The following is a 27,422-nucleotide window of genomic DNA, read 5'->3' as shown; positions in this document are numbered from 1 at the left end:
AGAGAAGGGGGGTAGAGAGAGAGGGAAGGGGTAAGAAGGTGGAGAGCAGAGCGTGAACTATTTCGTGAAATCTTTCATTTAAAAAAGGGGGCGGGGCACATAAAGCAAAGCATTAAAAAAAACCCGAAATGATGAACGAAGCAAAGTGCCGACTACACCGAGCATCTTCTTGTTTCCTCTGATCGTAAAAAAGAGAACATGAATGGAGATGGGTTGGGGAGGAGAGGAGAGAGAGAAAGGACCACCGACCTCCTGTATGCAAGGCGAGGGAGTTAACATCTCCACGTGGAGAGAGAGAGATACGCAAACTCCAAATATACAGCAGGCGTCAGGGTCGGGATCGATCCCGCGATCTTCTGTGCACTAGGAGAGGTAGTTAACATCTCCTAGCCGCCGTGATTATGATGATGATGAGAGAGAGACACGCAAACTCCAAATATACAGCAGCAGGCGTCAGGATCGGGATCGAACCCACGACCCCCTGTAGACCAGGCGAGGTAGTCAACATCTCCTAGCCACCGTGATGATGATGATGAGAGAGAGACACGCAGCCTCCAAATATACAACAGGCGTCAGGTTCGGGATCGAACCCACGACCTCCTGCGTACCAGGCGAGGTAGTTAACATCTCCTAGCCACCGTGGGTAACGCACAGATGTTGATGTTTGTTATCGAAGCATGTTTCAATTTCCTCACTCGTACTAATTTTACTCAGTGCGAACATGAACCACGGATTGTTTGGTGGTGTTTGGTTGTGGTCGTGTTTGGTGGTGGTGGTGTTTGGTTGTGGTGGTGTTTGGTGGTGATGGTGTTAGGTGGTGGTGTTTGGTGGTGTTTGGTGGTGGTGGTGTTTGTTGGTGGTGTTTGGTGGTGTTTGGTGGTGGTGCTGGTGGTGGTGGTGTTTGATGGTGGTGGTGTTTGATGGTGGTGGTGTTTGGTGGTGTTTGGTTGTGGTGGTGTTTGGTGGTGGTGGTGTTTGGTCGTGTTTGGTAGTGGTGGTGTTTGGTTGTGGTGGTGTTTGTTGGTGGTGTTTGGTGGTGTTTGGTGGTGTTTGGTGGTGGTGGTGTTTGGTCGAGCTGGTGGTGGAGCTGGTGGTGTTGCTGGTGGTGGTGTTTGGTGTTTGGTGGTGGTGGTGTTTGTTGGTGGTGTTTGGTGGTGTTTGGTGATGTTTGGTGGTGGTGTTTGGTGGTGTTTGGTGGTTGTGGTGGTATTCGTTGGTGTTTGGTTGTGGTGGTGTTTGGTGGTGGTGTTTGGTGGTGTTTGGTGGTTGTGGTGGTATTCGTTGGTGTTTGGTTGTGGTGGTGTTTGGTGGTGCTGGTGGTGCTGCTGCTGCTGCTGGTGGAGGTGTTTGCTAATTCTCGCGTCTTACCGCTTCGTCTGCGCGTTCAACGCAAACACAAACCGCTCTGGAAGGGATTTAAAATTAAACGTGCCCACGGCTTGCGATGCAATTAAATGATACCGGCTCGACGTGCCAACGAAATGCGCGGCGGAAATGAGATGTCAGACGTAAAAACAATAAACAAACGAGTGGTTCTACTTGTTGATGTTGTTATCAATATATTTGCGTGTGAGTGTGCCTGTGTGTGTGTCTGTGGGTCTCTGTGTGTGTGTGTGTCTGTGTGTGAGTCTGTGTGTGTGTCGGTGTGTCTCTGTGTGTGAGTCTGTGTGTGTGTCTGTGTGTGTGCCTGTGTGTGTGTGTTTGTGTGTCTCTGTGTGTGTGTGTGTGTCTGTGTGTGAGTCTGTGTGTAAGTCTGTGTGTGTGTGTGTGTCTGTGTGTGTGTCTGTGTGTGTGTCGGTGTGTCTCTGTGTGTGAGTCTGTGTGTGTGTCTGTGTGTGTGTCGGTGTGTGTCTGTGTGTGTGTCGGTGTGTGTCTATGTGTGTGTGTGTTTGTGTGTGTGTCTCTGTGTGCGAGTGTGTGAGTCTGTGTGTGTGTCTGTGTTTGTGTGTCTCTGTGTGTGTGTTTGTGTGTGAGTGTGTGTGTTTCTCGGCGTGTGTCTGTGTGTGTGTCTGTGTGTGTGTCTGTGTGTGTGTCGGTGTGTGTCTGTGTGTGTGTCTGTGTGTGTCTCTGTGTGTGTCTGTGTGTGTGTCTGTGTGTGTGTTTGTGTGTCTCTGTGTGTGTGTGTGTCTGTGTGTGAGTCTGTGTGTAAGTCTGTGTGTGTGTGTCTGTGTGTGTGTCTGTGGGTGTGTCGGTGTGTCTCTGTGTGTGAGTCTGTGTGTGTGTTTGTGTGTGTGTCTGTGTGTGTGTGTGTTTGTGTGTCTCTGTGTGTGTGTTTGTGTGTTTGTGTGTGAGTGTGTGTGTTTCTCGGCGTGTGTCTGTGTGTGTGTCTGTGTGTGTGTCTGTGTGTGTCTGTGTGTGTGTCTGTGTGTGTCTCTGTGTGTGTCTGTGTGTGTGTCTGTGTGTGTGTCGGTGTGTGTCTGTGTGTAAGTCTGTGTGTGTGTGTCTGTGTGTATTTGTGTGTGTGTGTCTGTGTGTGTCTGTATGTGTCATAAAAAAAATCTCTCAGCCAGGATAACATCATGGCACAAAGTGGGGATAACCCTGCTGAGGCTGCGGTGCCTCAAATATTGGAGGAGGTCACCCCCTGTGAGTGGCTGGCTGAGGTACCGGCTGTTGAGGAAGTACTGAGGGCGATCCGGAGTCTGAGACCAGGGAAGGCACCGGGCAGAGATGATCTCCCAGGCGAAATGCTGAGGGAGGGTGGCGTTTGTGCACAGACTGCCCTATATGACATCATAACAACAGTCTGGACCACTGGACGGGTTCCGCAGGACTTGAAGGATGCCCTGGTGGTCCCCCTTTTTAAGAAGGGGGACCGTACCGACTGTAACAACTACAGGGGCATCTCACTCCTCAGTGTGCCGGGTAAGGTCCTGGCAAGGATTATTCAACATCGCCTTGCTAGGCATGCTGAGGAGAGGCTTGCGGAGCCCCAATGTGGTTTCAGGAAAGGGCGGTCCTGCACAGATGCCATATTTTCTGTCCGTCTGCTACAGCAGAGGTTTAGGGAATTCCAAAAAGACCTACATCTCTGCTTTATTGACCTGGTCAAGGCCTATGATACCATCAGTAGGACTGGGCTCTGGGTTGTTCTTCGTGCTTTCGGAGTCCCTGACCCTCTGCTCACGATCATTAAGGACCTTCATGATGGTGAGCGGGCCCGGGTAAAACTACGTGGCCGGGAGTCGGAGCCTTTCCCTGTACACCTTGGGGTGCGACAGGGATGTCCTCTGGCTCCCACATTATTTAACATCTATTTCGACTGCGTAGTTCGTGAAGCCTTCAATAGCTGTACCGGGGGAATTACCATTTGGTACAGATATAATGGGAGGCTGATCGACGCCCGGGTGCGATCAAGGGATGGCTCCCTATTGGTCAACCACGTTATGTATGCCGATGATTTGGTAATAGCTGCTCATTCAGAAGAGGAGTTGGAGACGCTGCTGCTGAGACTGGAGTGTGCCACTAAGAGGTGGGGCCTTACCATCAGCCCCACCAAAACTAAGCACCTGCCTGGGTATTTTGTACCATCGGGCACTCCGCCCCCACAACTCCCAATCGGTGATGGGGCAGTTGTGGAGAGAGTAGAGAGTTTCCCATACCTGGGCAGTGTGCTCATGACCGGCTCCAGTTTATCAGCAGAGGTCTCACTCCGAATCAGTCGAGCGGCAATATCTTTTCATCGGTTGCGTAACGCTGTGTGGAAGCTACCTGGTCTGTCGCTCCGCACGAAGCTTCAGGTATTCTCGGCCACGGTCATTCCCTCCCTTCTCTACGCTTGCGAAACGTGGACCCCCCTAGTGGAGCATCTTCGCCGGTTGGAAACATTTAGGCTGGCCTGCCTACGATCCATCCTGGGTTTAACCAGGCTGGATTGTGTGAGGAGCTCACAAGTCCTTGAAAGATCTGGGCAAAGTCCCATCAGTGAGCTCCTCCGGCAGGCAAGGCTGCGTTGGCTGGGTCATGTAGCCCGCATGCCCAGCCACCGCATGCCTAAACAGCTTTTGTTCGGCCGGATCGAGGGGGCTAAACGGGCGCGGCACGGGCTAGAGAAGAAATGGAGTGATGTGGTACAGGAGGACGTGGAGCTGAGTGGACTTGCCGATGACTGGTACCAGCGGTGTCAAGATCGGCCTCAGTGGAGGAGGCTCGTGAAGGACGCTACTGGGCAGTTGGAGGCAGTCGCCCTCCAACAACAACGGAGCGCGGAGGAGCGACGCTCACAACAACGAGCGGAGCGCCGGGTGGCTAAAGCACAGCAAGTTGGCACAGTAGGGGGCACAGGTGGTGCATCAGCCAGTCATCTCGGTCATCTCGGTCAGTCGACCCGTGGCACCTGGGTCTGCCCCGTGACCTCCTGCCAGCGGGCGTTCGACACTTCACGTGGCCTCAGGGTGCACATGGCCTGGCACAAGCGTCGTGGTGACGTCACCGCCACTTAGTGGCGAATGGCGGTTGTTGTTGTTGTTGTGTTATGATGTCATGTAGGGCAGTCTGTGCACAAACTCCACCCTCCCACAGCATTTCGCTTGGGATTGCATCTCTGCCCGGTGCCTTTCCTGGTCTCAGACTCTGGATCACCTTTAGTACTTCCTCAACAGATGGCACCTCAGCCAGCCACTCACAGGGGGTGACTTTCTCCTCCAATATTTGAGGCACCGCAGCCTCAGCAGGATCATCCCAACTTTGTGCCATGATGTTTTCCAGGCTGAGAAATTTTCCCTCCCCCAGGACCTCACAGAAATGCTCAGCAAATCTGCAAACCTGTTCCTGGGGGTCGGAGATTGGATCACCGTTCTTTCCTTTAATGATGGTAATGGGTGTGGCGCTGCAGGTTACTTTATTGATGGAGTTATATAGGGATTTGTGATCGCGGGCCACTGAGGCAGACTCAATCTGCTCAGCAACCCGCGACCACCACCCATCCTTGCAGCGCCTCACTGCTCTCCGAACCTCCGAGCGAAGGCTGTGGTAAGCCTCCTCATTCTCCGACGTGGGATGCTGTAGACGATTAGAGTGGGCCTGTCGCTTTTTCTCAACCATCTGGAACACCTCCTCTGTCAGCCAGGGTCTCTGGGGAGGTCTGGACCGGTTTAGCCATGTTTGTTTGTTGTAGTACAGAGTTAGACTGATGGCCTTAATCTAAGTTGTCTTGTGGTTGTTGTTGGTTGTTTGACTTGCATTCCATTGGGATTTTTGCACACAGCGTTGGTGTGCGGTGATTTTTTTCTGCAATATTTTGCTGTCTTTTTTTGGATTTTCTGTTTGCACTCAGTCACATATTCACTTTAAGATGTTTTCTTGTTCATGTTTTTGTTTTTTGTTTGTTGCGGTTGCACCCGATTCAAGAGCCGAATGGCTCACAGGGCTATACCTAATACATGAACTTGAACCACCCACCCACACCCACCCACATCCACCTATCCCACACCCACCCATCCACATCCACCCACCCCACCCACCCCACCCACACCCACCCACACCCACCCATCCACACCCACCCACACCACCCACACCACCCACCCACACCCACCCATCCACACCCACCCACATCCACCTATCCCACACCCACCCACACCCACCCACCCACACCACCCACCCACCCACCCACACCCACCCACATCCACCTATCCCACACCCACCCATCCACACCCACCCACGCCACCCACCCACACCCACCCACATCCACCTATCCCACACCCACCCACACCCACCCACCCACACCACCCACCCACCCACACCCACCCACACCCACCTATCCCACATCCACCCATCCACACCCACCCACGCCACCCAACACCTCCCTGTGTCGTGGCAATTCGCCACAAGAGGAGGAGGAGGCGGCAGCGGCTTCAGGGAGGGTGGTGGAGGCTACGGGGGCTGTGAGATGCATAGCGAAGGTGGTTATACTGATAGGAACCTCCTGGTTACACCAGCCCACAGGGGATTATTGTGTCCGTCCGTCCGTCGTGCAGGGAGGGGCTGGGTGGGGAGGGAGGGGTTGGGTGGGTGGGGAGGGGAGGGTGGGGTTGGGCTGGGTGGGGAGGGGCTGGGTGGGGAGGGGAGGGTGGGGAGGGGCTGGGTGGGGAGGGTGGGGAGGGGCTGGGTGGGGGTGGAAGGGGTGGGGCTGGGTGGGGAGAGTGGGGCTGGGTGGGGAGGGGAGGGTGGGGTTGGGCTGGGTGGGGAGGGTGGGGCTGGTTGGGGGGGTGGGGCTGGGTGGGGAGGAGCTGGTCACCCCGTGGTGCCCTTATAAAACTCAACGTTTAACCTACTCACGCCGGCTTGTGCCCGCCCGCACAGTCGGGCATATTTGCGGAATACACCACGCCGCCGTTGACCCTGCAGGCCATTGACCGAGCAACCCGACGTTCCTACCAGCTCCCTCCGCAGGACAATGTGTTCTCGTTGTAGGGAGGGTGGGGTGGTGGTGAGGTTCGGGCTTTGTTGTGTGGGTTTATGGGTCTCTGTGTGAGTCTATGGGTCTCTGTGTGAACCTGTGGGTCTCTGTGTGAGTCTATGGACCTCTGTGTGAGTCTGTGAGTCTCTGTGTGAGTCTGTGGGTCGCTGTGTGAGACTATGGGTCTCTGTGTGAGTCTATGGGTCTCTGTGTGAGCCTGTGGGTCTCTGTGTGAGTCTATGAGCCTCTGTTTGAGTCTGTGAGTCTTTGTGTGAGTTTGTGGGTCTCTGTGTGAGTCTGTTGGTCTCTGTTTGAGTCTGTGAGTCTTTGTGTGAGTTTGTGGGTCTCTGTGTGAGTCTGTTGGTCTCTTTTTGAGTCTGTGAGTCTCTGTGTGAGTGTGTGGGTCTCTGTATGAGTCTGTGGGTCTCTGTGTGAGCCTGTGGGTCTCTGTGTGAGTCTGTGAGTCTCTGTGTGAGTGTGTGGGTCTCTGTGTGAGTCTGTGGGTCTCTGTTTGAGTCTGTGAGTCTCTATGTGAGTTTGTGGGTCTCTGTGTGAGCATGTGGGTCTTTGTGTGAGTCTCTGAGTCTCTGTGTGAGTCTATGGGTCTCTGTGTGAGTCTATGGGTCTCTGTGTGAGTCTATGGGCCTCTGTGTGAGTCTGCGAGTCTCTGTGTGAGACTATGGGTCTCCGTGTGAGTTTGTGGGTCTCTATGTGAGTCTATGAGTCTCTGTGTGAGTCTGTGAGTCTTTGTGTGAGTCTGTGGGTCTCTGTGTGAGACTATGGGTCTCCGTGTGAGTCTGTGGATCTCTCTATCATGAGTATATGGGTCCATGGGTGTGGGTTTTCAGCGTGTATCTACGAGTCTCTGTGAGGCCTTGAGACTCGCGTGCGAGTTTAAGGGGTCTCTACGTGAGTCTGTGAGTCTCTATGTGAATCGATGATTCCGAACATTGGTGACCAGGCTGACAACCGTGCCGCCCTCTGCACTTTGAGAAGCCGGTCCGGTCACAGGGAGTTCGGCCGACACCCTGATTCGAACCCAGGTGCATCAGGGGTGGCGGCTCTGAGCCTCTGAGCGCTTGAACGACCCAACCAAATGTCGATTTCATTGCAACACAATCAGACGAAAACTTTACTTATTCATTAATTCGTTACCCAACATCGCAAAATTACTTTAGCACCACCACCACCACCACTCCTCAACAATCGATGGATTGCCAAGGTCAAACGCGGGTCGAGCGTTCACGCAATCCATCATCCCCGCTTGCCGGTCGTTAAAACTGGTACCAACCTTTGCGCGGGAGGTCAGCTTCAGGTTGTCGGCCTTTTCAGGACGGGGGGGGGGGGGAGTCAGCCGAATAGGAACGTGGAATTTCCACCAACATCCGCGCGTGTCTTGGAGTGCCACCGGCCGTGTGATTTGGCGAGGAGGCATTCTGAAAGGGCTTGCTGCGGTATTAATGTAGGCCCGCTGATACGTATCGATGTCCAGTGATAGTTAATGTGTTTTATTGATAAGGGCTGTGTTATTGATGTGCCTGTGCGTGTCTGTGCGTGGAGTGGGGGCGAGGCAGTGCGGAGCGAAAGTGACAACGGTGACTAGGAGATGTTAACTACCTCGCCTGGTGTGCAGGAGGTCGTGGGTTCGATCCCGACCCTGACGCCTGCTGCTGTATATTTGGAGTTTGCGTGTCTCTCTCTCCCCGTGGAGATGTTAACTACCTCGCCTGGTGTGCAGGAGGTCGTGGGTTCGATCCCGACCCTGACGGCGCCTGCTGCTGTATATTTGGAGTTTGAGTGTCTCTCTCTTTGTCATCATCATCACGGTGGCTAGGAGATGTTAACTCCCTCGCCTGGTGTACAGGAGGTCGTGGGTTCGACTCCGACCCTGACGATGCCTGCTGTGTATTTGGAGTTTGCGTGTCTCTCTCGCTCCGTGGCCGCGTGGATTTTCCTCCGAGTCTTTCGGTTTTTACCTCCACATTTAGAATCAGCATCGCGCGTTCAGAGTATTTGGCTGCTGCTATAAATGTCCATATGATGATGACGATAAGACAATACGTTGAGCTATCATTTGCGCCAAGGGCACTTCTGAAAAAAAACTTCGTAGCTCAAGTCGGCCTGACCTGGTGAAATAAAAAAAATCGTAAACGATTTTCACGTAAAAATAGTTTATAGGTTTAGTTCATGGTTCGCTCGTTGGGGGACGTCCATAAATGACGTCACGCACCTGGGGGGGGGGGGGGTCAGACATTTGTGACGATGTGTGACGAGGTGGAGGGGAGTTGAGAAAAGTGACGTCACATCAAAATGCGCAACTTTAAATGACGTCACGCGATTTTGGACGATTTTTGACCCCACCCCCCCCCTTCGTCACACGGCGTCACAAAAAGTCAGACCCCCCCCCCTCAAATATGACGTCACAAAGCTCTGCCCCCCCCCCAATACAAAATAAAACACGCTTCAAATCTCTTTAAACTATTGTCATTGTAGTGCGTATTTGATGTGGCGCTGCACTCTGATGTTGTAGGAGAAAACATTTATTAAAAATTCTATTTAATTAAGTAGAACGTGTTGTCTATATTTATTTAAAGTTGCGCATTTTGATGTGACGTCACATTTCTCAACCGCCCCCCCCCCCCCTCGTCACACATCGTCCAAATGTCTGACCCCCCCCCCACACCCACTAGGTGCGTGACGTCATTTATGGACGGCCCCTTAAAGCTAAACACGGGTTCGTTGTCTTTGTGGGTTGGGGAGAATTTGGCGGAGAGATTCTTGCGCTCATCGGCAATCGGATCGTTAAACCCATCACCCTGAAGGTTCAGTTGTAGCCATGGGTGGTTAAACATCCCCCGAGTGTCCAACTCAGAATCTCGGCCTTCTCTTACCCTCGGGGGTGCCGTGAGCCAGTAATTTAATGATACAATGAACCTTTTTATTTGTTTAAGAAAGGTGGAATTCAGTCTCGGTGCATTACGATATTTTTTTTTTCTTGGGCCAATTTCATGGCTAATGAGCATTCCTTTGCAAACGCCGTTTAATATTCGCCGGATTTTACGTCGGATTAATTAGCGCTTTTCGAGATGTGCTTGTGCCGGGGTGCGTCACGGTGGCGAGGAGATGTTGACTACCTCGCTTGGTCTACAGGAGGTCGTGGGTTCGATCTCGACCCTGGCAATGCCTGCTGCTGTATATTTAGAATTTGCGTGTCTCTCTCTCTCCGTGGTGAGATGTTAACTACCTCGCCTGGTATACAGGAGGTCGTGGGTTCGATCCCGACTCTGACGCCTGCTGCCGTATATTTGGAGTTTGCGTGTCTCTCTCCCTGTGGTGAGATGTTAACTACCTCGCCTGGTATGCAGGAGGCGAGTCCAGTTTACCATGGGATGTCCACTTCTCCACCAGAGTCCAGTTCACCATGGGAGTCCAGTTTACCATGGGAGTCCAGTTTAACATGAACAAGGGTTGGCAAACCTGCGCCTCAAGTCAAGGAACTGTTTTCGTGGCGTTCCGTATTTGAGAGCCCACGTGGTGCCTCGTATTCGCCACGTTGCTGCACTGCGCGTTTCTTGAAATATTGAGAGTGTGCTGCTGTTGATGTTGTTGTTGATGTTGTTGTTTTGGTTTGGCCGATCAAGCCCCCCCCCCCGCCCGCCTGTGCTGGGAGGTAAAAAGAGAGAAAAAAGAAGAGACACAGGATGTGGCAGCTGAAGGGGGGGGGGGGTGTGGGGAGAGGAGGACGTGTGTTTGTTTTGGTGACAAGCGCGCCGGTGTCTGTCACACTCACGAGTGAAACCGACGTCGAGAGAGAGAGAAAAATGAATAAACAACGCAAACCCTGCCACCCCCCACCCCCCACCCCCACGAATATTTGGCCCGAGGCAAATCCACGGAATGTATTTTCTACTTTTATTCACCGTTCAGAATTGATCGTCGTGCGAATTTTAAAAGGCGCCTTGCTAACAAAGACAAAGAAACCCCCCGTGTAGCCTCAACGGACTGTTGGGGCAAGTGCTGTTAGTGAGCACCTATGAAGGCCGGCACGGCACACGAGGGGGGTGGGTGGCCAGCACCACGCCCGGCCGCCTTTGTCTCCCCAGTGGCGATTTTTACTACACGCCGAACCGGGTTCTTGAGGCTGAGTCGACGTAGGGGAGGCCCACGTACCGATTCAGATAATCGTCACCGGTGTTTGTCCGCGAGCAGGAATCGAACTCGGTACAACCTGGTTCGTAGCGCAGGCGCAGCGCTGACCGCTACACAAACACACACGCGGTGAGTGAGTGGGTACCTCTGTGTAAGTTTGAGTGAGTGATCGAGACATTCCTCTGGGTTTAACACCGCGACCCTGCCAATTTAAACTCATTAACCACCCCCCCCCCCATGGCTAACAATGAACAGGCGCGTGATAGCCGCTCTATTGCCCGAGTCACAAACTAGATTCGAACCTCTTCTTGGTTCTTTCGGTAAAGTTACGTAGAAGGGAAATAATAAATTAATAAAAATAAAACATGATAAAATAATTCTCACGACGTTTCGGCCACAACGCAAGCAGCCGTCCTCAGGCGTCCATTCAGACGCTGTCTCCCCGACAGACCTGGTCTTCACCTGAGGACGGCTGCTTGCGTTGTGGCCGAAACGTCGTGAGAATTACTTTATTATGTTTTATTTTTATAAATGTATTATTTCCCTTCTACGTGACTTTACCGAAAGAACCAAGAAGATGAATCTCTGCAGTCACGAAAGCTTTAAATCGAAATTTAGATTCGAACCTTTCGTGACTGCAGGAATTACTCTTTGGTTTTTTCGGTAAAGTCACGTAGAAAATAAAATCATAATAATAACAATTGAATACGACGTTTCCATTGCAACACAAGCAACCATCATCAGGTAAGAATGAATGAGAAAAAAACAAACATAGTAAACTTAGAAACACAATGCAACACAACACAGAGCCGGCCAACACAACAGCCAACACCCCTGCCTGGCTGACCAACGCTCCTCCAAAGAATGACATACAGAAAGACAGTGCCACTGTGTCGAGGCCTTAAATAGAGAGAGGGGGGAGGAGTTGGGGCAGAGATGGGGGGGGGGGGTAGCAGCCCAGCCTCAGCCTACCAAGGTGCCACCTCGGCCGGCTGGACAATCTAGGCGAGGCCGGAGGCTCTGCACGGGACTAGGCCTCATCACGCCACTCTGTCAGGTGAGGACTTTGTGCTATGGAGTCGATAAAAACTGCTATAGAGTCATCATGTACTACTGTAGTGATAGCAGGTACCACCACAGTCGGTATGCACTGCTGTAATCATAGCAGGTACCACCACTGCCAGTATGCACTGCTGTTAAATTTTTAAGAGTAGGTTTGAAGTATTTTTATAGCAATTTTTGTTTGCATGTTTTGCCACAATCAAATGCAAGCTTGATGCCTTGCAAAAGGCATCTATTTGATGTTTGAACATCTCAACATCTCTCCAGTTGTATTGCCGGACAGGCTTAAACCTATTCTTAATTTCCATCACATTAAGAAACACGCGTTGCGAGCGCAATATTTGGCCGCTGCAGATTTCTCCACGGTAAGCCACTCCGTTGAGCTATCATTTGTGAGAGCGTAGGTCGATTCCGACAAGAAAAAAAAAGGACGGAGCGTAGTAGCTTTGCCGAGGTGGGATAAAAAACATAGTAATCGCAGCAGCAGCAGCAGCTTTGGCGGCAGTGGTAGTAGTAGTTGCATCGGGGATTCTCAGGTCAATTCTTCCTTTTGCAGAACGGTGGTGGTGGGGGGGGGCATGCCTTCTAGCCGAGACGAAATGGCTCGTGATGAGACTAATGATAGGCGGACGCAGTCTCAAACGGTCCGATCAATAGCGGGCCTTCTTTTAATGAGAATCTGGAGGTAGAGTGATCTGAGATGCTGTTGCTGCTGCTGTTAATGGTGTTGCTTCCATAATGAAGGTTTTTTTTTTTGGGGGGGTGGGGGGTTAGATCGGGTAAATATAAATGTGTCGTTAAACCCGCCACCACCCGACACAGCTAATTAGTACGAGGTTTGTCACGTAAACAGAACGTGGCCAATTCGTTACTAGTACAGCACATCGGTGTGTTGGAGAGTAAACGCAAAATATGTACAATACGAGTACGACTTTACTACACGTATGGACCGTATTGTAAACCCTTAGAGAGGCGTAGAAATACATGGGGGGGCTCATAGAGATACATTATAGACCAGTCACGGAAGTGGTGTGATCGTGGCCACGCAACCCAAACAATGGACTGTGTATCCATAATAGAGGTTTTTGGGTTAGATTGCATGAATATATATGTGTCGTTAAACACGCCACCACCCAACACAGCCAATTAGTAAGAGGTTTGTCACGTATACATGACGTGGCAAATTTCGTTACGAGCACAGCACCACCGGTGTGTTGGAGAGCAAACCCACAACATTTACAATCGGAGTTCGTGTTAAATTGGCGTTGCTTCATTAGAGAGTGGAGCGATGGGGGTGGAAGGTGTGAGAGGGTGGTGGGTATTAAGCAGAGGTGTGGACTCGAGTCATGTGACTTGGACTCGAGTCAGACTCGAGTCATGAATTTGATGACTTGCGACTCGACTTGGACTTGCATAACAATGACTTTGTCCCACCTATGAGATGTGGACTCGAGTCATGTGACTTGGACTCGAGTCAGACTCGAGTCATGAATTTGATGACTTGCGACTCGACTTGGACTTGCATAACAATGACTTTGTCCCACCTATGAGATGTGGACTCGAGTATTGTGACTTGGACTCGAGTCAGACTCGAGTCATGAATTTGATGACTTGCGACTCGACTTGGACTTGCATAACAATGACTTTGTCCCACCTCTGGTATTAAGATGAAACAAAATGTAGTTGTCTTCTTGGTTCTTTCGGTAAAGTCACGTAGAAGGGAAGTAATAAAATAATACAAATAAAACATAATAAAATTAAATAAATTTGTATTATGTTTTATTTTTATTATTTTATTACTTCCCTTCTACGTGACTTTACCGAAAGTACCAAGAAGATGAATCCCTGCAGTCACGAAAGCTTTAAATCGAAAAATGCAGTTGTGTTTCTATATTATCACGTCGCATTTCCAATACTTTGAACTCGTATCGCGACTTTTGTAATTTGTTTGTTTTTGTGACGTCCTGACCCCGTGAACTCTACCGGAGCATCTATTTAAAAATTAACCCGTAAAAACAAAGTTTTTCACTATAAATCCTTTATATGCGTGGCGGCTAGAGTCCTCTCGTCCTCTGGCTTGAGATGGCTGCAACCTATGGGTCAGATGATTGCCTGCCACCATTAAGCAATTGGGAATTAAATATAAAAAAATGTTTCTTAAAAAGTGTAAAATTTTGGAAAAATTTTTTCAGGAAATTCAATTGTCACGCACAACGAGTCTGTGTGCAAAATGTCAGCTCGATGGGATCACGGGAAGTGGGTTAAAAAACGACTGAAAGATTTGCACGGTCGTAAGCGCGCAAGCAAGCAAGCAAGTGAACTTAATATAAAGGATTTAAAAAAAGAGCTTCATAGCTCATCGGATTCCTTCAGTGTGAATAAATATTCTAATTCGTTTCGTGTCTCTCTCGGGGTTTCGTGGCAGCGAGGAGCAGGGACTGGACCATTATTTATTGTTTTATTTACCCCGTGGAGGTGTTGGGAAACATTCACTCGCCAATTCTCGAGTGGATGTTCGTCCCCTCTCTCCCCGCTCTCTCTCGTGGCACAAATGAGATTCACTTGGTGGTGAGAAGGGTGAAGGAGGAGTGGGGTGGGTGGGGTTGGGGGTCTCTTAAAGGGCTGTACTCTCCACAAAGGTTAAAGGTCGACTGACCACGGTGAGTCATCCCATGGCAACACGAACGCCGTCACCCACACGGATCGTTCTGATGTCATGTCCAAGCTCAGCTGAACAAGCGAATGGGCTCTCTCCATGCTCGCGAATGGGCCGGATCACAACTCTTATCCAGAGCTGCACAAACTCCCTACACACCAAGTCCTTTATTTGGATTTTCTGGTAGCACATAGTCACATAGTAATAGTACTAATAGGGGTTTTCCCCCTTTTTCTGGCCACAAAACTGAAAACTTTTTACAAGGACTCATGTCTGCATTAACCACAATACTTGCAGTCGAAATGCAAACAAAAACACACACTGTGACAATATCTATTTAAGGCGTTCGTGACTGCAGGGATTCATCTTCTTGGTTCTTTCGGTGAAGTCACGTAGAAGGGAAATAATACAATTAAAACATAATAAAATGTGAGAATTGTATTTTATTCAGTTTTATTTTTATTATTTTATTATTTCCCTTCTACGTGACTTTACCGAAAGAACCAAGGAGATGATAATATATGTGGCATTGTCCTTGAAACTGATTGGTCCACACCAAGAGACGCCTTTTGGCGTCCTCTGGTCGAGCACCAATTGGGTCGAGGCTCAAAAGAAAGCCGTCCCTAGGTGTGGACCAATCAGTTTCAAGGACAATGCATTATATTATCACAGTGTGTTTTTCTGTTACATTTCGACTGAATGTATTGTTGTTAATGCAGACATGAATCCTTGTAAAAAGGTTTCAGTTGTGTTGCCTGAAAAAAGTGGAAAAACCCTATTATTATATTTTGGTACTGGCAAATGAGGTCTTATGACATAGTCACATAGTCACTTTAAGACGTTTTCTTGTTCATGTGTTTTGTCTTTTGTTTCTTTCGGTTGCACCCGATTCAAGAGCCGAATGGCTCACAGGGCTTGTACCTAATAAATGAAAACTGAAAAAACTGAAACTGAAATTGTTCTCCATTTGAATCTGATTTGCCAGTAAAAATTTATGATAATTGGTTTTTTACCCTTTTATCTGGCAACAAAACTGACACCTTTTTTACAAGGAGTCATGTTTGCATAGACCACAATACCTGCAGTCATAATGCAAACAAAAAACATAACTCTGATAATGTATGCACTGTCCTTGAAGTTGATTGGTCCACACCCGAGACAGCTTTCCTTAGAGCCTAGTCTGCGTCAAAAGAAAGCCGTCCCTTTTGGCGTCATCTGGTCCAACACCAATGGAGACTAGGCTCTAAGAAAAGCTGTCTCGGGTATGGACCAATCAACTTCAAGGACATTATCAGAGTTATGTTTTTTGTTTGCATTATGACCGCAGGTATTGTGGTCTATGCAAACATGACTCCTTGTAAAAAAAAGTGTCAGTTTTGTGTGCCAGATAAAAGGGTAAAAAAAAACAATTGTGAAATTGTACTCTTTGGTTCTTTCGGTAAAGTCACGTGGGTAGGAACAAAATGATACAAATCACGACGTTTCGATCGCAACGCAAGCTGCCGTGGCAAGAGGTTATATAGGTAAGAGAGGGGGGGGGGGGAGAGAGAGGGTGGTGTGTGTGTGCATTTGTCATGACGGGATGCATGATACAACGAAACTGCTCCCTGATCTTCATGATTCTTTGTGACCTCCCAATGTCTCGCAGCCAGGATCAATCGATGATAATCCTATTACCTGCAGATATTTAACGGATGAGATGCGTTGCACCGTTAATTCCTCCCGTTTGATATATTATCAAACGGGAGGAGTGTACTAATGCTCCACTTGTCCGTGTGCGTCTGTGCAGATAGGTATTTTTTGCATTTAAGCCATAGTCACCACATACTGCTCGTATCGATGCGGATACGAGGAGAGGCGATCCCACTAATCTGTAGAGTAACATTGGTGCATAAAACGCTTGCCATAATATGAACAGCGCATTGAAATCGCGTACCGTTTTATGTACTGTTTACAAATTAGTGCTCACAAAGCCACATCGAGAAACACGACGATTGACGGAGGGGTGTAAATTATTTTGTCGATAGTGTTCTTTAAACAGAGGTACTGCAGGTAAGAAGTTTTCATCATGGGACCTCCTTTGCTAGTGCCAAAATATGATAATAGGTTTTTCCCCTTTTTTCTGGCAATTAAACTGTTGTGTTAAAATGTTAAAACACCAAACTGAAACCTTTTACAAGGAATCCTGTCTGCACTAACCACCACGCTTGTGGTCAGAATGCAATAAAAAAAAACACATACTCTAAATAATATCTGTGGCATTGTCCTTGAAACTGATTGGTCCACACCAGAGACAACTTTCCTTTGAGCCTCGTCTAAAACGGTGTTAGCCAAAAGGCGTCCTCTCTCTCTCTCAGCTTTAAAGGCGTAGTTTAACAAGACAACACTTCGATTTAAAGCTTTCGTGACTGCAGGGAATCATCTTCTTGGTTATTTCGGTAAAGTCAGGTAGAATGGAAATAATAAAATAATACAAATAAAACATAATAAAATAATTTTCACGACGTTTCGGCCACAACGCAAGCAGCCGTCCTCAGGTGGAGAACAGGTCTGTCGAGAAGACAGAGACAGAGTCGTGAGAATTATTTTATTATGTTTTATTTTTATTATTTTATTATTTCCATTCTACGTGACTTTACCGAAAGAACCAGGAAGAAGACATCACTTGCCACCATCCCTCAAAACCACTGCTGAAAAAGGGAAAAGTCAATGAGAGTCATCGCTGTGGTGATGTCTTCTTCGTATTTGTGGATCGGGGGGGGGGTTGCGTCTTTTCTGGATGACCACAGACGCACACACACTGCTACAGGAGACTTTATTTTGTATTCATCAACCGATGAAAACCTTCGTTACGAATTGTCTGCCATTGTTTCTCCACATCGGCACCGGCCTGCAGGCTGCTGATGATGACGACGATGTTATAATGCGGCTGATGATGATGGTGGTGGTGATGATGATGATGTCGATGATGCTGATGATGATGATAATGATGAAAGGCGGGAGGAAGTAACCATCAGAGTGTATTAACCACGTGACTTCCTCTCTAAGCGGAGCGAGTTTATACGGAGCAAAAAATAAATAGCCATCTCTCTCTCTCTCTCATCTCTCATTTAGCCATTAATGACCTCTCAGCCGGATGGGCGCACGAGCAAATATCCATAAATCAGACCATCACTCAGAAACAACGCTCAATCTTGCGCGGCGAGCGATCCCTTCTGGACAAAGACCAAATATCCGCCTCCCCCCCCTCCGTATAGCCCGAACAGACTGTTGGGGCAAGTGCAGTTATGGAGCAGTGTTCATGAAGGCCATCCCAGACACGTGGGCAAGTGTAGTTATGGGGCAGCATCCATGGAGACCATCCCAGACACGTGGGCAAGTGCAGTTATGGGGCAGCATCCATGGAGGCCATCCCAGACACGTGGGCAAGTGCAGTTATGGAGCAGCATCCATGGAGGCCATCCCAGACACGTGGGCAAGTGCAGTTATGGGGCAGCATCTATGGAGGCCATCCCAGACACGTGGGCAAGTGCAGTTATGGGGCAGCATCCATGGAGGACATCCCAGACACGTGGGCAAGTGCAGTTATGGGGCAGCATCTATGGAGGCCATCCCAGACACGTGGGCAAGTGCAGTTATGGGGCAGCATCCATGGAGGACATCCCAGACACGTGGGCAAGTGCAGTTATGGAGCAGCATCTATGGAGGCCATCCCAGACACGTGGGCAAGTGCAGTTATGGAGCAGCATCCATGGAGGCCATCCCAGAGGAGGGTTTCCACACATCTGTTAGAGCTTTTAACAGACTGCGAGACAAGATGGCTGACCTGATCGAGTAGATAACCTTGCTCAAGAGATGCTGCGATAACAAGGTAATACCCCGTTTTAAAGCTTCTTTCGTGACTGCAGGGATTCATCTTCTTGGTTCTTTCGGTAAAGTCACGTAGAATGGAAATAATAAAATAATAAAAATGAAACATAATATAATTTCAATTTAAAGCTTTCGTGACTGCAGGGATTCATCTTCTTGGTTCTTTCGGTAAAGTCACGTAGAAGGGAAATAATAAAATAATAAAAATAAAACATAATAAAATTTCGATTTGAAGCTTTCGTGACTGCAGGGAGTCATCTTCTTGGTTCTTTCGGTAAAGTCATGTAGAATGGAAATAATAAAATAATACAAATAAAACATCATAAAATTTCGATTTAAAGCTTTCGTGACTGCAGGGATTCATCTTCTTGGTTCTTTCGGCAAAGTCACGTAGAATGGGAATAATAAAATAATAAAAATAAAACATAATAAAATTTCGATTTAAAGCGTTCGTGACTGCAGGGATTCATCTTCTTGGTTCTTTCGGTAAAGTCACGTAGAAGGGAAATAATAAAATAATAAAAATAAAACATAATAAAATTTCGATTTAAAGTTTTCGAGACTGCAGGGATTCAACTTCTTGGTTCTTTCGGTAAAGTCACGTAGAATTGAAATAATAAAATAAAAACAACATTATTATGTTTTATTTAGACTGTTGGGGCAAGTGTAGTTATGTTTAATTTTATTTTATTTCATTATTTCCATTCTACGTGACTTTACCGAAAGAACCAAGAAGAAGGTAACACCCATCGCATTTACACTCACATCAGCTGCTGTCACTTCTCCGAACGCTAAACGGATCTTGTCCAAGCCAGCCTATCGCTAATCTCAGCGAGTTATAAGATTTGCTCCGATTTGAACTTGATCATTCAGACGAGACTCTCTTACAATCCCACTTAAAAATTAACGGATGAGATGTCCACTTCTGATTGGGACCATGTAGATAACATGAGAGTTTCTTCTGTTACTTCCTCTCCCTCTTAGATCTCTCATGCTCACATGCCCTTTGGATTGCACCCGTTGGATTGCACTCCCTCGATTTAAAGCTTTCGTGACTGCAGGGATTCATCTTCTTGGTTCTTTCGGTGAAGTCACGTAGAAGGGAAGTAATAAAATAATAAAAATAAAACATAATAAAATAATATAATATAATGTTTTCTTTTTATTATTTTATTACTTCCCTTCTACGTGACTTTACCGAAAGAACCAAGAAGATTGCACTCCCTCGTCAAGGTGGTCGCTCTCCTATCTTACAGTTACATGCTAATTTCTCACATTAACATCATGCTAATTTCTCACATTAACATCATGTTAATCCATCACATTAACATCATGGTAATCCATCACATTAACGTCATACTAATTTATCACATTAACATCATGCTAATATCTCACATTAACATCATGTTAATCCATCACATTAACATCATGGTAATCCATCACATTAACGTCATACTAATTTATCACATTAACATCATGCTAATCCGTCACATTAACATCATGCTAATCCATCACATTAACATCATGCTAATCCATCACATTAACATCATGCTAATCCATCACATTAACATCGCCACTTCCGTGCCCTCGTCCAGGAGACTGCTCTCCTATCTCACAGTTACATGCTAATTTCTCACATTAACATCATGCCATTTTTTCACGTTAACATCATGCAAAATTTTCACATTAACATAGCCACTTCCGTGGCCTCTAATCTCTCACATTAACATCACTTCCGTGCCCTCATCCAGGAGGCCGCTCTCCTCCTATCTTACAGCCGCATGCTAATTTCTCACATTAACATCACTAGCCCCGGCCACTTCTTTATGACCCTTGGGCTACACCCATTTAAAACCTTTTACAGCAGTCTGCATCAGCAGCAGACCACGCTTTCCCACTTGATGACAGAGGCTTGCGTCGCGCCCGAAACGTCGTGAGCGATTTTATTTTATACCTAGTAATCTCTCTTATCTATTGCTCCCTCTATCTCTAACGCTACTCCCCCACCCCCCCCCCCCCAATTCTCTCTCCCTCCTGTCGCTTTCTCGCCAGAGACGAACAAAAAAAAAATCCAAACAGCCCCTGGCTCCATTTGTAAAACTCACGCGAGCGCAAACACCCTCGGACTCGGTCGCTCGGCAAAGAACGACCTTGGCTGTTTTAGTGCCGCTGCTGCTGCTACTGCCGCAGAGAGGAAGAGAGGATTGTAATCTTGAGTTGAACCTTTTGTGACTGCGGGAATCCATACTCGTTGGTTCGTTCGGTGAAGTCACGTGAGTAGAAAATGCATAGATCGCGACGTTTCGATCGCAACGCGGGCAAGCGTCTTCAGGTGGGACAACCACAGCGATGATGTGGACGCTGCGGATGTTAAATTTCGATTTAAAGCTTTCGTGACTGCAGGGATTCATGTTCTTGGTTCTGTCGGTAAAGTCACGTAGAAGGGAAATAATAAAATAATACAAATATAAAACAATAAAAAATATCAAAAAAACTTTTCATTGTTTATTTGAATAAAAATTCAACATAATACAATGAAATTAAATGTTATTATGTTATTATGTAAAAGCGAAATAATAAAATGATAAAAATTATAAAACAATAACATTTCTCACGACGTTTCGACTGCAACACAAGCAATCATCATCAGGTGTGAAATCCACAGCAAGAAATTTTATTGTTTCATATTTTTATTATTTTATTATTTCCCTTCTACGTGACTTTACCGAAAGAACCAAGAAGATGTTGTGGATGTTGTGGATGTCCTCTGCAACACGCGGGTGAACTGGGGAGCACATCCGCAGATTGTGAATGTTGTGAATGTTGTGGATGTGCATCCCACCCAATCGCTCTTCTCCGAGTGTCTCTCTCTCTCTTTGGCTCTCGCTCTCTCTCTCTCTCCCACTCTCACTCTCTCACTTCACTCTTTAAACCCCCATTGGCCAATCCACTGCTGGATGCAACCGAGCCCCCCGCTTCCCCCCCCCCCGCCCCCCACCATACGATCGGCCCCACCCGTTCGTGGTAGCCCATTTGACCATACTTCACCACTCCGGTGCAGTGCGGGTGGGTTGAGATAAAGAACAGCGCTCCCTCCTCAAGTCCGTCTCAGATATCGGATGCCCACTGACGGTGAAACCGTGGCTCGGGAATCGAACTCAGATCACCGGCCAGCCAGCCAGCCATCCAGCCTTGCGGACAGCCAGGCAGCCAGGCAGCCACCCGGCCGAACGACCTGCCAGTCATCCGGTCATCTGGTCAGCCAGTGGACCAGCCGGCTCTCTGGCCAAACGACCTGTCAGTCATCCGGTCATCCGGCCAGCTAGCCAGCCAGCCAGGCAGCCAGTCAGCCAGCCGGCCACCCGGCCAAACGGCCTGCCAAGTCATCCGACCATCTGGTCAGCCAGTGGACCAGCTGAATATTCTTAGTTTTTTTCGGTAAAGTCACGTAGGTAAAACATGAAAATTAATAAAAGTCAAATAAAATAAAAATCACGACGTTTCGGCCACAACGCAAGCAGCCGTCCTCAGGTGAAGAAGCAGCCGTCCTCAGGTGAAGAACAGGTCTGTCTTCTCGACAGACCTGTTCTTCACCTGAGGACGGCTGCTTGCGTTGTGGCCGAAACGTCGTGACAATTATTTTATCATTTTTATTGTTATTATTTTATTATTTCCCTTATAAACAATTATTTTATTATGTTTTATTTTTATTCTTTTATTATTTCCATTCTACGTGACTTTACCGAAAGAACCAAGAAGATGAATCCCTGCAGTCACGAAAGCTTTAAATCGATACATGCGAAAGAGTCCACATTATTATTATTGGAAGCTTTCGTGACTGCAGGAATCCATACTCTTTGGTTCTTTCGGTAAACTCACGTACTGTAAATGTATGGGCATATTTGTTCGCGACGACTACAGATTGAATAGTCGCAACCCCACCACCACCACCCGCCCCCCACTGTGGAGCTGAAAGGTCAATGACGAGGAGGGAGAGGCGACAGCCCTGTGATTGTGTTCACGCTCTGCCCCGTGCGTCTCGAACGGGGGGGTCAGTGGGGCGTTCACGGTGTCGAGGGCGGAGTGAGCGAGAGAGCGAGAGAGAGAGGGTGAGCGAGAGAGCGAGAGAGAGGGCGAGCGAGAGAGCGAGAGAGAGGGTGAGCGAGAGAGCGAGAGAGAGGGCGAGCGAGAGAGCGAGAGAGAGGGCGAGCGAGAGAGGGTGAGCGAGAGAGCGAGAGAGGGTGAGCGAGAGAGCGAGAGAGTGAGCGAGAGAGCGAGAGAGAGGGTGAGCGAGAGAGCGAGAGAGAGGGCGAGCGAGAGAGCGAGCGAGCGAGAGAGGGAGATAGAGGGTGAGCGAGAGAGTGAGTGAGAGAGTGACCGAGAGAGCGAAAGAACGAGCGAGAGAGTGAGCGAGCGAGCGAGCGAGCGAGAGAGGGAGATAGAGGGTGAGCGAGAGAGTGAGCGAGCGAGCGAGAGAGGGAGATAGAGGGTGAGCGAGAGAGTGAGCGAGCGAGAGAGTGAGAGAGCGAGCGAAAGAACGAGCGAGAGAGTGAGCGAGAGAGCGAGAGGGCGAGCGAGAGTTATTATTTAAAAAGGAATTTACGAAATGACGAACGAAGCAAAGTGCCGACTACACCGAGCATCTTCTTGTTTCCACTGATCGTAAAAAAAAGAGACGGGACGAGGAAGAGGAGGGAGGGAGGAGAGGGACGAGAGGAAATGAGGAGAGGGAGTGTAGTGTATAGTGTAGTGTATAGTGTAGTGTATAGTGTAGTGTATAGTGTAGTGTATAGTGTAGTGTAGTGTATAGTTTAGTAGTGTATAATGTAGTGTATAGTGTAGTGTATATATGTGTATAGTGTAGTGTATAGTGTAGTGTATAGTGTAGTGTATAGTGTAGTGTATAGTGTAGTGTATAGTGTAGTGTATAGATGTGTATAGTGTGGTGTATAATGTAGTGTATAGTGTAGTAGTGTATAGTGTAGTGTACAGTGTAGTAGTGTATAGTGTAGTGTATAGTGTAGTGTATAGATGTGTATAGTGTAGTGTATAGTGTAGTGCATAGTCTAGTGTATAGTCTAGTGTATAGTGTAGTGTATAGTGTAGTGTATAGTAGTGTATAGTGTAGTGTATAGTGTAGTGTATAGTGTAGTGTATAGTAGTGTATAGTGTAGTGTATAGTGTAGTGTATAGTGTAGTGTATAGTGTAGTGTATAGTAGTGTATAGTGTAGTATATAGTAGTATATAGTGTAGTGTATAGTAGTGTATAGTGTAGTGTATAGTGTAGTGTATCGTGTAGTGTATAGTAGTGTATAGTGTAGTGTATAGTGTAGTGTATAGTGTAGTGTATAGTAGTGTATAGTGTAGTGTATAGTAGTGTATAGTGTAGTGTATAGTAGTGTATAGTGTAGTGTATAGTAGTGTATAGTGTAGTGTATATAGTAGTGTATAGTAGTGTATAGTGTAGTGTATATAGTAGTGTATAGTGTAGTGTATATAGTAGTGTATAGTAGTGTATAGTGTAGTGTATATAGTAGTGTATAGTGTAGTATACTAGTACAGCACCACACCGGTGTGCTGGAGAGCAAATCCCCAAATCCCCAACATTTACAATCTGAGTAACGACGTTTCACCAGTAATTACAACCGGCATCATACATGCGGACAGCCAAATTTGTGGAGAAATCCTCCTGTTTTCGTTGCTTAAATCGAGGAGCAGATGTGATGACGTCACTTGTCACGTGCGAATTGTGGGGCAGGGGGGGGCGGGGTTTGTGTGAACACATTCCTGCGGAGGGAGCTGGTAGGAACGTTGGGTTGCTCGGTCAATGGCCTGCAGGGTCAACGGCGGCGTGGTGTATTTTGCAAATATGGCCGACTGTGGGCGGGCACAAGCCGGCGTGAGTAGGTTAAAAGTTGAGTTTTATAAGGGCACCACGGGGTGACCAGCCCCTCCCCACTCAGCCCCACCCCTCCCACCCCCCACCCAGCCCCACCCTCCCCACCCAGCCCCTCCTCACCCTTCCCACCCAGCCCCTCCCCACCCTCCCTCCCCACCCAGCCCATCCCCACCTTCCCCTCCCCACCCAGCCCCTCCCTCCCCACCCAGCCCCTCCCCACCCTCCCTACCCAGCCACTCTCCACCCTCCCCTCCCCACCCAGGCCCACCCTCTCCACTCAGCCCCTCCCCATCCTCCCCTCCCCACCAAGCCCCTCCCTCCCTCCCCACCCAGCCCCTCCCTGCACGACGGACGGACACAATAATCCCCTGTGACCTGGTGGAACCAGTGCGTTCCTACCAGTGTGAATGCACGAATGAATCTCCCAGTGTAGCCTGAACAGACTGTTTGGGCAAGTGATGTAGCGAGTAGCAACCCTATGAAGGCCGGACACAGCACACGAGGTGGGTTGTGGTGACCAATCACCCAGCCCGGCCGCCTTTGTCTCCCCTGTGTTGCGATGTACGGGGAAATAAAAAAAACAGAAATTCACTCATCGGAGGTGAACGGAGGTGCAGTGACCTCCTGCCAGACTAGCGACCTCTCGGAGAAAGTTCTCTTCAACGCAGTGTGCACCTAGCCTGGCACGGGTTGCGTGAGGGAATGGGTGAGTCAGCGAGTTGGTGAGTTAGTGAGTAGGTGAGTTAATGGGTGAGGAAGGGGGTGAGTGAGTGTATGGGTGAGTGAGTGCGTGAGTTAGTGAGTGGGTGAGTTAGTTGGTGAGTGGATGGGTGGACGAGTGAGTGGGTGAATTAGTGGGTGAGGGGGTGGGTGAGTTAGTGAGTGTATGGGTGAGTGAGTGGGTGAGTTAGTGGGTGAGTCGATGGGTGGACGAGTGAGGGGTGAGTTAGTGGGTGAGAGGGTGGGTGAGTGAGTTAGTGAGTGTGTGAGTTAGTGAGTGAGTGGATGGGTTGGTTAGTGAGTGAGTGTGTGAGTTAGTGAGTGAGTGGGTGAGTTAGTGGGTGAGTGGATGGGTGGGTGAGTGTATGAGTGAGTTAGTGAGTGGGTGAGTTAGTGGGTGAGTGGATTGGTGAGTGTGTGTGTGAGTTAGTGAGTGGGTGAGTTAGTGAGTGAGTGGATGGGTTGGTTAGTGAGTGAGTGTGTGAGTTAGTGAGTGGGTGAGTTAGTGGGTGAGTGGATGGATGGGTGAGTGTATGGGTGAGTTAGTGAGTGGGTGAGTTAGTGGGTGAGTGGATGGGTGGATGAGTGTGTGGGTGAGTTAGTGGGTGAGTGGATGGGTGGGTGAGTGAGTGTGTGTGTGAGTTTGTGAGTGGGTGAGTTAGTGGGTGAGTGGATGGGTGGGTGAGTGTCTGTGTGAGTTAGTGAGTCGGTGAGTTAGTGGGTGAGTGGATGGGTGAATGAGTGTGTGGGTGAGTTAGTGAGTGGGTGAGTTAGTGGATGAGTGGATAGGTGGGTGAGTGAGTGGGTGTCACCTGAGTGGTCGATGAATGTGAATCCGTGGGAGGAAATAATTTAAACTGCTTTTTTTTATTTCACGTAAGACCCCAATGAGCCGTGTTGCCCTTTTTTCAGAAGCGACTTGGCCACAAATGGCTTCTCGCGTCGAAATGCACAGCAGCCCAATGCTCTAAACGCGTGGTTGTTGATTCTAGACTTGTATGGAACAAAGGGAGAACCCGGAGAAAAATCCACGCGACCACGGCGAATGAGAGAGGGAAAGAGAGACACGCAAAATTCAAATTTACAGCAGGCATCGTCAGTGTCGGGATCGAACCCACGACCTCCTGCATACCAGGCGAGGTAGTTAACATCTCCTAGCCACCGTGATGATGATGAGAGAGAGACACGCAAACTCAAAATATACAGCAGCGGGCATCGTCAGTGTCGGGATCGAACCCACGACCTCCTGTATACCAGGCGAGGTAGTTAACATCTCCTAGCCACCGTGATGATGATGCTGAGAGAGAGAGAGAGACACGCAGACTCCAAATATACAGCAGCAGGCGTCAGGGTCAGGATCGAACCCACGACCTCCTGCATACCAGGCGAGGTAGTTAACATCTCCTAGCCACCGTGTGTAGGTGAGAACCAAGGCCCCCCCCCCCACCAACTCCCTACTCCCTCGCCACCCTCCGCCCCCCCCCCCCTACCGCACCTCTGTGCCCCCCCATAGCCCCCCAAGGCCGGATTGGTAACGCCAAAATTTCACGCCCGTTCGCTCAAAACAACGAGCTGCATCAATCATCCTGCCCTCCACTGTCCTCTCTCCCGTCGCTCTCTCCCTCTCTTTGGATACGAGTCCAGTCTGATTCGGGACCCACTCTCGATCTCTCTCTCTCTCGTGCTCTCCGTATCTGGCGAGCGTGTGGTCGAGTGAGTGAATGGGTGAGTGGATGGGTGGGTGAGTGAGTGAGTGGGTGAGTGAGTGAATGGGTGTGTGGATGGGTGGGTGAGTGAATGGGTGAGTGAGTGAGTGGTTGAGTGAGTGAATGGGCGAGTGAGCGAGTTGGTGAGTGAGTGGGTGAGTGAGTGGTTGAGTGAGTGAATGGGTGAGTGGATGGGTGAGCGAGCGAGTGGGTGAGTTGCTGAGTGAGTGGGAGAGTCAGTGAGTGAGCGTGTGGGTGAATGAGTTAGTTAGTGAGTGAGTGGGTGAGTGAGTTCGTGAGTGAGTGAATGGGCGAGTGAGCGAGTGGGTGAGTTAATGAGTGAGTGGATGGGTGGGCGAGTGAGCGAGTGGGTGAGTTAATTGGTGAGTGGATGCGTGGGCGAGTGAGTGGGTGAGTTAGTGAGTGAGTGGGTGAGTTAGTGAGTGAGTGGGAGAGTCAGTGAGTGAGCGTGTGGGTGAATGAGTTAGTTAGTGAGTGAGTGGGTGAGTGAGTTCGTGAGTGAGTGAATGGGCGAGTGAGCGAGTGGGTGAGTCAATTGGTGAGTGTATGGGTGGGCGAGTGAATGGGTGAGTTGGTGAGTGAGTGGGAGAGTCAGTGGGTGGATGATTGAGCGAATGGGTGAGTCGAGTTCGGAGTGGTTTGGATCCCCATTAGAACAATAACAATTGACAGGGCCCATGACGTATGATCTTAACTGCGGAGCGGCTGCTGAGATGCATGCACACATCATCTGTGTCCGTCTTTATCACCATCGCCAAGCGAATAAGCGTGTTTTTAAATAGCAATTAACACGGACGCAACGTAATTAATCGGCGCGAACACCTACAGACGCAAAACAAAACCCACTACGGAAAACACAAATCCCCCGCGGGGGTTTTAAGCAAACGCGTTCGGAAATCAGAAACCTCTCCCCCTGACACCTCCCACCCCCACCCCGCCAA

Source organism: Lampetra fluviatilis, chromosome 60 (genome assembly GCF_964198595.1).
Source record: "Lampetra fluviatilis chromosome 60, kcLamFluv1.1, whole genome shotgun sequence".
Classification (NCBI taxonomy): Eukaryota; Metazoa; Chordata; class Hyperoartia; order Petromyzontiformes; family Petromyzontidae; genus Lampetra; species Lampetra fluviatilis.
Note: the sequence above shows the minus strand (reverse complement) of the source record.